At 43.2% G+C, this 13,281-nt stretch overlaps 1 long non-coding RNA gene across 1 annotated transcript in view; it reads right to left on the bottom strand.

Moving 5' to 3' along the window:
* Positions 1 to 1,919: 1,919 nt before the first annotated feature.
* LOC140186621 (uncharacterized) overlaps positions 1,920 to 13,281 on the bottom strand; it is a 39,925-nt gene continuing 28,563 nt past the window's right edge. Inside the window, exon 3 of the long non-coding RNA XR_011882907.1 lies at positions 1,920 to 2,570. This is a non-coding gene — a long non-coding RNA (uncharacterized lncRNA). The remainder of the gene's footprint in view (positions 2,571 to 13,281) is intronic.

The following is a 13,281-nucleotide window of genomic DNA, read 5'->3' on the forward strand; positions in this document are numbered from 1 at the left end:
TATTGACTTGCTAAGGATGCCTGCAGAAAAAGAATCTCAGGGTTGTATGTGATGACTCTGATAATAAATTTTGCTTTGAACTTTAAAAAACAGTGAGTGGGTATAGCAAGGTTGTTTGCAGGACAGACTCGATAGGCTGAATTCTACTCCTGTGTCTTATGTTATGGACGTGGCACCAGCGAACAATCTAGTTAAGGACGAATCCTCCAGACAGTTCACAAAACCACTTCTTTTATGTCTTCTTTTTCTTTCAAATGTGGTTCTGCTACTGTTGGAGCCTGTGGCCTATATTTTGGTGGTGTGTTTTTGGGCCAATTGAGGGATCGGGCACTTTGCTGTCTCCAAGGGTGATTCGTGGGGCATGTGGCCTCGAGGCTAAGAAGCCTGGATGCAGGGTGCGAGTCCATGATCGACTCCATTTCTTGTCGATTAAAGAGTTGGTGAAGATTGAAATCGTTGAGGCGAGTATGGAAGGTGAGCGGGTGTTCAGCACCGTCTGTCAGAAAGGTGACAGGAAGGTCCCAAAATTCGGATGGTTTCTCTCTTCCTCGATGCTGTCAGAGGATGCTGCTGGAGTTCTGGATCTTAATCAACCCAATTTGTGGGTTGGACTCTGCGGTTCACATTATGATGTGTTTCTGGTTTCGGGTCACTCCTTTCTCTGTTGTTACTTTGAGTGATTTTAAATCGGGCAGCCTGCAGATAACAAATACTGAGCTGAACTGAATATGCCTGGACTCTTTTAATTTGTGTTTTATATCCTGTGTTTTTTGCTCATTATTTTTTGTTTCTATTTGCATGATTTTTTTTAGCGTAGAGGGGGTTTCGATGTTTTTTTTGTATGGGTTCCATGTTTTCATTGTTTCATGGCTGTCTGTCTACTGCATATGTACTTCGATAATAAATGTACTTTGAAAGTTAATGAAATTATTGCACAATGGTAATAGATTCTCGCAGTTGCTACACAATTAATTCAGTGTATTGAACCAATATTGACAAAATTCAGAGGCAGTTGTTATTGGAGGTAAATCTAACCTTCGATAACACACAAAAATTTCCCAAACGGTGTATTTGACAAATCAAATCAGTCAGGAGTTTTTTGAAGTTATCTGTACATCACTATCAAAGGATAAAGAAAGACTAGGTTCTATGGGAGAAGTACGTTCTGGCTGTTTGCTGATTCAGAAGAATGTTGTGAGAATTGTGTGTTAAAAGACCAGGGCTTATAGGAATCAGCATTAACTCGACCAAGCAAACTGTAGACAAGAAACAAAAGGAATACTTCCATTTTCCACCATCCTCGTGTAGGTGACTCAAATGAAGACAGTACAACAGAGGAAGTGTTATCATGTTCAACGTAAAGGGCTCTCTCTTAACAAGAAGACTCTTGACTGTTATGATGATGATAAACGCAGGGTGACATTTAAGCAACACAAGATGGATGCAGTGTTACACTGATGAGCCAGGTGGAAAATGCAGCAACTTGGCCAGAAAATGCTACAGCTGAACATCGAAACAGCTGGAATTGTGGGTGCGACCACGAAATACCAAAGGTCATCAACTGTTATTACAGGCTTTAGACCAAACATGTTGAGAAGAAAATAGCCAAAAGAAATTTATTGGATTAGAGAACTATGTCATCATGCAAAGGTGGGTGAGGCTGGAATATTACAGGTGGCACTTTGGAGACAGTAAGTTCTCAAAATGAGCTGGGCACATTGCGGACATCACAGTCAATCTCAATGTTCCTCCATGGCTCTTCAAGCTAAGATCAGTGCCTTATGCAAGCAAGCTAAAATTAGAGCCAGGGATGACAAGCTTCTCAGAGAGAAAATATTTGAAACTATCAATATCCGATATGAATGTCCTCCATTCCTAGAATTAAAACTGAATGTATTGGATGAAAGTTCCATGTGGGGAGGAGCTAAAAAAAACAAGTGTGTGGGAATTACTTGGATGAAAGGATTAACCAGAGTGTACATAGGGTAGACTGAAGTACTCAATCTTTCTTAAGAGGAAGTCATTACTGGTAACTGGTGCTTATTGAAAGTCAAAGTCAAAGTAAATTTTATTATTCCTGAGATTCATTTTCCTGTATTCAAAGTGAATGGATATATTTCAAGATTGCCTTAACATTATGAGCTACAGTTAAAAAGGATTAGTGTTTAAAGATTGCCTTGTCTGTTGGTATGAGACAGGTTGAGAAGTTGCTTCACAAACTGGAATTCAAGAATTTTGAGGTAGTATGTCACTATGACAGTCCTGAAGAAGGGTCTCTGCCAGAAACGTTGACTGTTCATTTCCACGGATACTGAGTTCCTCCAGCATTTTGAGTGCATTGCTTTGGATTTCCAGCATCTGCAAATTTTCTCATGTTTATATCGTGTGATGTCTGCTTCTTTTCTTCCATCGTCCAATGAATTGGCAGAGAAAATTGGTCAAAATTTCAAAGCCAAAAAATAAGGAGACAGCATTGCAAAAAAGTGACTTGGTACTTCACGGGAAAGAATCCTGCAGAGCTATTCATCACAAGGAATTTGAGGCCAGCTTTAGATAATCTCATTTTCAATCTGAAATCAAAAATACAATAGAGTTAAAATGAAAGAATATCATGATAAAAGTGTAAAACTAAGAAGTTTTTGACATGGAGATGTAATCTTTTCATGTAACATCTGTTTTGGACTAAGTGGATTTCTGCTGTAGTTGAGAAGGGTTTAGGACTATTGTCATATCTAGTCATTCTAGGAAATAGATGACTCATCTGCCAGTTTATAGACCAATTCCTTTAAGACTCAAACCCTGATCAGGCTTGAAGTGCCTTTGGGTAATTCTACATCATTGAGATGTTCATTTGAGGAATTGCTGGGATATCTTCTGAGATGGTTGGGTTAAAGAAGGTTTCCTTTGCAGATAAGGGAACTGAGAAGCAACATGTTCTGTTTAATGTCAGTTGTACCAGACAAAGGAGACCTCTGGTATATTTAAAATATTTTGTTAGATAGTATGACATTTTTGTTTTTTACTGACTCTCACAGCTATCTGGACTATTGCTCTTCTCACACTGTCTCTTGCAAAAACGCCATCCCCTTCTCGCAATTCCTCCGTTTCTGCCGCATCTGCTCTCAGGATGAGGCTTTTCATTCCAGGACGAGGGAGATGTCCTCCTTTTTTAAAGAAAGGGGCTTCCCTTCCTCCACTATCAACTCTACTCTCAAACGCATCTTCCCCATTTCACGTACATCTGCTCTCACTCCATCCTCCCGCCACCCCACTAGGAATAGGGTTCCCCTGGTCCTCACCTACCACCCCACCAGCCTCTGGGTCCAACACATTATCCTCCGTAACTTCCGCCACCTCCAACGGGATCCCACCACTAAGCACATCTTTCCCTCCCCCCCCTCTGCTTTCCGCAGGGATCGCTCCCTACGCGACTCACTTGTCCATCGTCCCCCCCATCCCTCCCCACTGATCTCCCTCCTGGCACTTATCCTTGTAAGCGGAACAAGTGCTACACAAGCCCTTACACTTCCTCCCTTACCACAATTCAGGGTCCCAAACAGTCCTTCCAGGTGAGGCAACACTTCACCTGTGAGTTGGCTGGGGTGATACACTGCGTCCAGTGCTCCCGATATGGCCTTTTATATATTGGTGAGACCCGACGCAGACTGGGAGACCGCTTTGCTGAACACCTACGCTCTGTCCGCCAGAGAAAGCAGGATCTCCCAGTGGCCACACATTTTAATTCCACATCCCATTCCCATTCTGATACGTCTATCCACAGCCTCCTCTACTGTAAAGATGAAGCCACACTCAGGTTGGAGGAACAACACCTTATATTCCGTCTGGGTAGCCTCCTACCTGCATGCATGAACATCGACTTCTCTAACTTCCGCTAATGCCCCACCTCCCCCTCGTACCCCATCCGTTATTTATTTTTATACACACATTCTTTCTCTCACTCTCCTTTTTCTCCCTCTGTCCCTCTGACTATACCCTTTGCCCATCCTCTGGTTCCCCCCCCCCCTTGTCTTTCTCCCCGGACCTCCTGTCTCATGATCCTCTCATATCCCCTTTGCCAATCACCTGTCCAGCTCTTGCCTCCATTCCTCCCCCTCCTGTCTTCTCCTATCATTTTGGATCTCCCCCTCCCCCTCCCACTTTCAAATCTCTTACTAGCTCTTTCTTCAGTTAGTCCTGACAAAGGGTCTCAGCCTGAAACGTCGACTACACCTCTTCCTAGAGTTGCTGCCTGGCCTGCTGCGTTCACCAGCAACTTTGATGTGTGTTGCTTTGTTTTAAACAACTATATTGGAATGTGGTTAGCTGAATTAGCTTTGAGGGAATAAGGAATATAGTAAAGTTGAATTGCTAGTTCTCCCCCCAGTCAGTTTGGATTCACAACAACATCTCCTCCACAATCTCCATCAGCACAGGTGCACCACAAGGCTGTGTGCTTAGCCCCCTGCTCCACTCCCTTTACAATCATGACTGTGTGGCTAAGCGCTGTGCCATATTCAAATTCGCTGACACCACCACTGTTGCAGGTCGAATCAAAGTTGGTGACGAATCAGCATAGTGGAGGGAAATTATAACAAGGAGGAGGAGAAGATGGCGGCGCAACGGCAGCACGCGCGGCCACTTCGGTGGTGATGTCTGTTATCTGTCAAGTAGGGGACCGTGCACAATTCTGATTTAATGGAGACGGATGTGAGAGTACGGCGGAACATCTGGAAAACTTCTGAAATGCCCGCTTCGCTGCCGCTGCTACTGTGTGGTAACCGGAATTTCCGGAGCAGAAGGCCCCGAATCCTCGGCTTTGCGTGTTTCAGCGGCCGGAGCGAGGTCGAAGGCGCTCGGCAGAGGAGGGCATTCGGGAGGCTGTATTGGAGAGGCTGGTCGGAAGCTCAAAGTTTTCAGACGGATGGACTCAGTGTCGACTGTGGCCGGCTGCTTCCAAGGTATCGGCATGTTGACGGTGCCTGGAGGTTTATGGCAGGGAGTTTCTCCCTTTTGCTGCCTGCTATTGGGGACTCGGGAGTCGATCGACTCGGGACTTTTGAGACTTTATTTACCGTGCCCATGGTTTGTTCTTCATCAAATTATGGTATTGCTTTGCACTGCTGTAACTATATGTTATAATTATGTGGTTCTGTCAGTGTTAGTCTTTGGTTTGTCCTGTTTTCTGTGATATCACTCTGGAGAAATATTGTATCATTTCTTAATGCATGTATGCATTTCTAAATGACAATAAAAGAGGACTGAGTGTTCTCATAATCTAAAAAAAATTGAAAATCTGTCTGAGTGGTGCCACAACAACCTCAATGTCAGCAAGACCAAGGAGCTGATTATTGACTTTAGGAGAAGGAAACCTGAGGTCCATGAGCCAGTCCTCATCAGAGGTGGAGAGGGTCAGCAACTTTAAATTCCTTGGTGTTATTATTTCAGAGGACCTGCCCTGGACCTGGCACGTAAGTGCAATTACAAAGAAAGCTGACTGCACCTCCACTTCCTTAGGAGTTTGCAAAGATTCACCATGGCATCTAAAACTTCGACAAACTTCTATAGACGTGTGGTGGAGAGTATATCGACTGGCTGCATCACAGACTGCCATGGAGACACCAATGCCCTTAAATGGAAAATCCTACAAAAAGTGGAGGATATGGCCCAGACCATCGCGGGTAAAGCCCTCCCCACCACTGAGCTCATTACACAAAGCGTTATCACAGGAAAGCAGCATCCATTGTTATAAATCAACTGCAACAGAGATGAATTTGAGTTGAATTTTTATAAAATAAACAACGACATTTATTAACCTCTGCTCAAAACATCGAAAAGCAAACGAACGACTAACTTAACCAGAAGTTAACAGTTAGCCAACTATATCGAATAAACAGTCAAACTTATAAACTGTTCTTAATGAGTCCTCATCCAAGCACAGACTTAAAGTGGTAATTTCAAAAGTCCATGTGATTTATACAGTCATTAGGGAGAGACTTCCCCGAAACAACGATTCCTTCGAAGTAATGACGAATTGGTCGATCTCAGCCGAGAAATGCCTTGTCCAAAGGAATCACAAAGAAATAAAGGAACTGACCTTTTGACTGGAGAGTGGTCACTGCACAAACCTTCCCGACCTTGCAGGGGTTTTACTCAAATGTGCAAGCCACAATTCCCGAATGAATTCAAAAAGGTCAATCATTCCCAAGACGCTGAACGACATTAACTTTACCCAATACTTTGCTCAGATAATTCTGGTAATGCCTTCACTCTCCGATACTGGACTATAAGGGAAAAATAAACGTGCAACAAACAAAACCAGTGGTGTCTCCAAATATCCGATCGGCAACAACAACGTTGCACAAAAATAAAAATGGGAACTGCATCACATTGGCGGGCTTTGTTTAAATACTGTTTGGAACATGCCATCACGTGACATAACAGCACCCCATGGTCATGAGACAATTACATCATGCCCATCACGAGATAATTACATCGAGCTCACGGGATATGTAACACCATCATCGGGGACCCCCACCACCCAGATCACGCTGTCTTCTCGCTGCTGCCATCAGGAAGGAGGTACAGGAGCCTCAGGACTCATACCACCAGGTTCAGGAACAGTAATTACCCCCTCCCCAATCATCAGGCTCCTGAACCAAATGGGGTAACTTCACTCAACTTCACTTGCCCCATTATTGAAATGTTTCCACAAGCTATGGATTTATTTTCATGGACTCTTCATCTCATATTCTTAATATATATTGTTTATTATTATTATTATTATTATTATTTCTTTCTTTTTGTATTTGCACAGTTTGCTGTCTTTTGCTAACTGGTTGAATACCCAAGTTGGTGTGGTCTTTCATTGATTCTATTATAGTTGTTATTCTGTTATGGAATTATTCAGTATGCCCACAAGCAAATGAGTTCCAGGGTTGTATATGGTGACATATATGTACTTTGATAACAAACTTACTTTGGTCTTTGAGCTAGTGGGGTCACTGGAGATTGGAGATTCTCCAGTGTTACTGCCTGACCTTTGGTAGACACTATTTTTCTCTCAAGATTGTGGTTAGCAGGTCTGGTGCTAGCCCACCAGGCTTTCAAGCAACAAATAAAATTGACAAAAAAGTTAGAACTCAGCCTACTCATTTTAAAATTTAAAAAAATGATTGAACAGGAATATTTAACTAGATCCACGATGGTTTCTTCGTGCAAATAATCCATTTGAAGACAGCAAGGGAATCAAGAGTACAGAGCCCATTATTCTACTTCGTGTTTTCAAAGTGGGAGAGAGAGAGTGAATATGAATAAATTCTTTATTTTATGGTCTTCCTCTTTCTGACAGGAGGCACCTCACCTAGTTGCTGTCACTGTTCCAATTCTTTGCTGCTGACTGATTTTAGTTAGGCTGACTTGGAGTTCCGCATGAAAGAATCACATTGGATTAATCCCCCTGTGAAATGATGACAGGATGCGTGTTTGAACAAACACAGCACAATGGAAGGACTGTGTTCGGGGGAAAGACATGATATCAGCCCACGCCATAAGAGCTATATTATGTGAATGTTTGTAACCTGCAACTAGGGAATAACTCTGTACTTTTATGAAATTTACAAATGATAACAGTAAAGTCCCATAGCCTATTTTGACAGGATTGCCATACGCTCGATTTTCTTCTTGGGCCATCAGCTCTCAGTGGAGTGTCGACCGTTAATGTCTCCATCATCCAAAGCCAATGGTATGGTTGGAATTCATCAATGTTCCTGTAAACTACTGTATCCACTGTACAGCGGACTGGCCCATTCACCTTCACCAGAACCCTGTTGGCCAGCCTTACCCATTCCCACCTCTCACAACAGGGACGTAGGGATAGACTTTGAAAGTTGTTTTCTATGACATGTTACATTGTAGCCTTAGCCATCTCCTTAAAATAATCACTTTGTTGACTCTTACCTCAGTCAACTAATTTAGGTTTGGTAAAATGTCCACACAGATCCTAATTAATTTAAAACTCACAACTATATTGCATCAACTCTAAATTGTATCAATGCAAATATCCACTATATTATGTTGACCCCCTGTCAACAATTTCTGATTGTAATTGTTCCTTTAATACCAGACCTCACCAAAACACACTTCTCCCACTTACAACACCAACATAGGGGATCTCCTATTGGTTTAATGATTGATCCTTCTCCTTTTACCCTGCCCCAGGCATGGGTGGTTCTTCCTTGTGATTATTACTACTCTATCTCTGAAATCCTTCATTTTAGAAACATAGAAAACCTACAGCACAATAGAGGCCCTTCCACTTGCAAAGCTGTGCCAAACATGTCCTTACCTGAGAAATTACTTAGGGTTACCATAGCCTTCTATTTTTTTGAGCTCCATGTACCTATACAGGGGTCTCTTAAAAGACCCTATCGTATCCGCCTACACCACCATCGCTGGCAGCCCGTTCCACGCACTCACCACTCTCTGCGTAAAAAACTTACCCCGATATCTCCTCTGTACCTACTTCCAAGTAACCATATTACCATATAACAATTACAGCTTGGAAACAGGCCATCTCGGCCTTTCTAGTCCATGCTGAACCCTTACTCTCACCTATTCCCACCGACCTGCACTGAGCCCATAACCCTCCATTCCTTTCCTGTCCATATATCTATCCAAATTAACTTTAAACGACAACATTGAACCTGCCTCAACCACTTCTGCTGGAAGCTCGTTCCACACAGCTACCACTCTCTGAGTAAAGTAGTTCCCCCTCATGTTACCCCTAAACTTTTGCCCTTTAACTCTCAACTCATGTCCTCTTGTTTGAATCTCCCCCACTCTCAATGGAAAAAGCCTATCCACGTCAACTCTATCAATCCCCCTCATAATTTTAAACACCTCTGTCAAGTCCCCCCTCAACCTTCTATGCTCCAAAAATAAAGACCTAACTTGTTCAACCTTTCTCTGTAACTTAGGAGATGAAACCCAGGCAACATCTTAGTAAATCTCCTCTGTACTCTCTCAATTTTATTGACATCTTTCCTATAATTCGGTGACCAGAACTGTACATAATACAAATTTGGCCTCACCAATGCCTTATACAATTTCAACATTACGTCCCAACTCCTATACTCAATGCTCTGATTAATAAAGGCCAGCATACCAAAAGCTTTCTTCACCATCCTATCCACATGAGATTCCACCTTCAGGGAACTATGCACCATTATTCCTAGATCCCTCTGTTCTACAGTTTTAAGTACCTTAAAACTATGCCCTCTCATGCTAGCCATTTCAGCCCTTGGAAAAAGCCTCTGACTATCCACACGATCAATGCCTCTCATCATCTTATACACCTCTATCAGGTCATTTTCTTTCTTTTTCCTTGCCTATTTTGCACAATTGCACTTCAATTAATTTGCATCTGACTTATCTGGTTAGAACTCCACCATGGACAGTGGAGGAGGGTTGGGCAAGGGGCTAGCAACCCCATCCCACAAAAATCAAGAGCTACAGAAACACCAACAGAAGCCTCAAATCCTCATCCCTAGGACAGGAAGGGTCTTCAAAGATGGGCAACATCCAGGGATAACTTGGAAGACTGGCCCAGGACAGATGTCTCTGGCAAGCTGCTGTTGGCAGCCTACGTCCCAGTAGGAGTGACATGATTAAGGAAGTAAGTTATCTGGTTAGCCTGTGTCCACTTTTCACTAGCTCTGGCCCAAGGCAACAGGAGTATTACAGTCTTCATCTTCTCCCAAATAAGGACTCGCGTTTGAAGTCATTCTTTGCTTTTCCCTGAATCAGGCCATTTCATACCAGTTACAGTCAGACACTGGGCTCAGGTTACTTCAGTTCATGGACCTCCTCCATCCACCAACTTTAGTCTTGGCTTCAACTGTTAAATAGCAGCATTGGATCATTGTCATTGGCTTCAATATGAGAGAAAAACATCTCATAGAAAGGGATGCTGATGAGATCTGATGAAGTGTCTTGGCCCAAAACTTCAACTGTTTATTCCCATACATAGATGCTGCCTGACCTGCTGAGCTCCTCCATCACATTGTGCGTATTGCTCTAGATTTCCAGTATCTGCAGTACCTCCTGTGTCCCACAAGAATAACCCTTTGTTTATAACATGAGATTCAGAGGGAAAAGTAGTGTTCACATTACAGAAAATTCTAGGGGTCATCCCAGCATTATAAAGATGTTTCATTGACTGGTTCCCAGCAAAGTGCCATCTCACTTTGCAAGTACAGAGACAATAATTACACTGGTTCTGTGAGGTGCTTTGAACAGAGCAATTGCAGGATTGCTATTTTCGGTCTGAGTACCCTAAGATCGAATGGAGAGGAGGAGAACTCAGGTAACACACATGCCACCAATTATGAAATAATGAGCTCTGCTGAGATTTCAGTTCCAAAGTGTCAAGGGTCAGCTGGGAACAAAAGGAAAATCAGCCCCTCCAGCTTGTGCACCACACACCAAATGCTGGAGAAATTCAGCAGGTCAGGCAAAATCTATGGAAATCACTAAATAGTTGACGTTTCACGCCCAGAGCCTTCATCAGGATTTGTCTTCAGTTTGATTAGTTTATCTGTAAATTGGCATGTTGACTTGGTATTTCTTGCAATAACGATATTTTCCTTCTCAGTTTAGAAATGTTTAAACGGCCTCCAGCCTCAATAGCTTTACTGAAGCAGTTCCAGGTTTCCTCTGTTGAAATGCATTATCTCTGATCAGCTGAACTCTAGCTCATGGCCCTCAATTACATGACAAACAAAATAGTTGTTATCAGTATCTGTATAAATATCTCCCATGGGTCAATATGAACTTTCGACATAATTTAACACATCTGAACGCTTTTTGCTGAGTCTACTTTGACAGTAAAATCCTTATCTGAAACATTTTCCCCTAAATAACTGTTCTATGAAGAAGAGCTAAGGGAGAGATGAAAATGCAGTACTCGCTGTCAAGGACACAGTCCGCCCTCTAGGGTGTCCACTGGTCGCGGGAGAGATCCTACACATCAGCAGAAACCTGGAAACAAACAATCTTGAAGTCAAGTCAAGTCACTTTTTATTGTCATTCCGACCATAACTGCTGGTACAATACACAGTAAAAACGAGACGTTTTTCAGGACCATGGTGCTACATGAACAATACAAAAACTACACTGAACTACGTAAAACAACACAAAACTATACTAGACTACAGACCTACCCAGGACTGCATAAAGTGCACAAAACAGCGCAGGCATTACAATAAATAATAAACAAGACAATAGGCACAGTAGAGGGCAGTAGGTTGGTGTCAGTCCAGGCTCTGGGTATTGAGGAGTCTGATGGCTTGGGGGGAGAAACTGTTACATAGTCTGGTCGAGAGAGCCCGAATACTTCAGTGCCTTTTGCCAGATGGCAGGAGGGATATGAGGGGTGCGTGGGGTCCTTCTTAATGCTGCTTACTTTACGGATGCAGCGTGTGGTGTAAGCAGGCAGCGATGATGTTGAGATTCCTTGATGAAGTTGCCTAACCCCATGAATGGCCTTTGTGACCAGGCTCTTGAGCAGTCCAATGAAAAGGTTCTCAGTCAGCCCCTGCCCTCCACACAGGCCAGACATCATCCAGAGGTAAGGATGTATTTAGTCGTGCACGGTCTCTCAGGGATGTCTGCGGGACTGTACCCCAATAATGGGTCCACAGTGACAAAGGAAAGGGAGGAATTGAGATAAATGGTGAAGGTCACGAAAGTACCGGGCAAAGTCTCTGATGATGCGTGAAAATGAGTAAAGCAGGAGCAGAACGAATTTCAGCCTGCAGGCAGTGATTAATCTTTCACTGGTGCAGAACAATCACTGCTGTCCTTGGAGTTTTAAACATCAAACTCATCAACATATTAATGAGTTTCCCCACAAGTGGTTTGAATCATGGCAGGGGGTTGCCCATCCCCCTCCACCATCATGTACACCCTCCCCCCATCTCTCCGCGTTGGAGCAGAGTGTGACCTCTCTCAAAGGCATCACATTGGACTAATCTCTCTGTGAACTAATGACAGGCAGTGACTCAGAAAATCATTACAACACAATGGAAAGACTGTGGATGGAGCAAAGATATGACATCCGCCTTTTCCACTTCCTCGTAGACAGTCCCTCGCAGTCAAGAATGAATTGCTTCCATTCTGGTTTTATTTTTTTATTAAATTGAGCTACAATGTAGAATAGGCCCTTCTGGCCCGTCGAGCCGCACCGCACAACAACCCCCCAATTTAATCCTGTCCTAATCACGGGACAATTTACAGTGACCGATTAACCCACCGATCGGTACTCCTTTGGACCGTGGGAGGAAACCGGACCACCTGGAGGAAACCCACGCGGTCACAGGGAGAACATACAGACAGCGGTGGGAACCTAACCTGGTTCAGCTCTGCTGTAAAGCATTGTGCTAACCACCACACTGTCATGTAGGGACAGAAAGTTAAAGAAAAACTGCAGATGAAGGGTCTCAACCCGAAAAGTCAACTGGCTAGTTCTCTCCCTGACTTACTGAGCAGATGCTTGAAATATGAAATAAAAATGGAAAATACTGGACGTATTCAGCATGTCAAAGAGCATCTGCAGAAAGCGAAACAGGTAACATTACCACATCCTGATGAAGGGTCTCAACCCGAAACCTTGATTTATTATTCCTTTTCCGTAGATGCTGCCTGACCTTCTGCATTCTGTGTACGTTACTCTGTTACCGGTAGTTCACCTTACCAGGACAGTCAGAAGCTCAGACGTTACCATGGAGAGGGTAGGAGGTGGCTAAAGAGTGGATTGTGAGGTGCCCCTTGCCTTGTGGCACTTTTGGGACCTGGATCCCAGCGAATTGCACAACTAGGGCTGTGGTTAGGGCTTTAAACTATACAGTAGGGTATCGGTTCAACAGATTGAAGAAATATGGATAAAGTAAAAAAGAAAAGTGTGGATAAAGATAAAGAAAAAGATAAAAAAGAAAAGTACGAGTGGAGTAAAGAAAAGTCAAGTGTAAAAGAGGAAAAGATTACAAGATTTTTAAAAGCACAGTGAGTGTACGGGCACTTTATCTGAATGCCTGTAGTATTTGAAATAAGGTCAGTGACCTTGTGGCACAAATCAGTACAAAGGGGTATGATTTAGTGGCCATTACAGAGACATGGTTGCAGGGTGGAGAGGATTAGGAATTAAATATCGAAGGATATCAGGTGATACAGAAGGATAGGCAGGAAGGTAAGGGAGGTGGGGTAGCGCTCTTAATTAAGAGAGAC

The sequence above is a fragment of the Mobula birostris genome, chromosome 23 (assembly GCF_030028105.1).
Source record: "Mobula birostris isolate sMobBir1 chromosome 23, sMobBir1.hap1, whole genome shotgun sequence".
NCBI lineage: Eukaryota > Metazoa > Chordata > Chondrichthyes > Myliobatiformes > Myliobatidae > Mobula > Mobula birostris.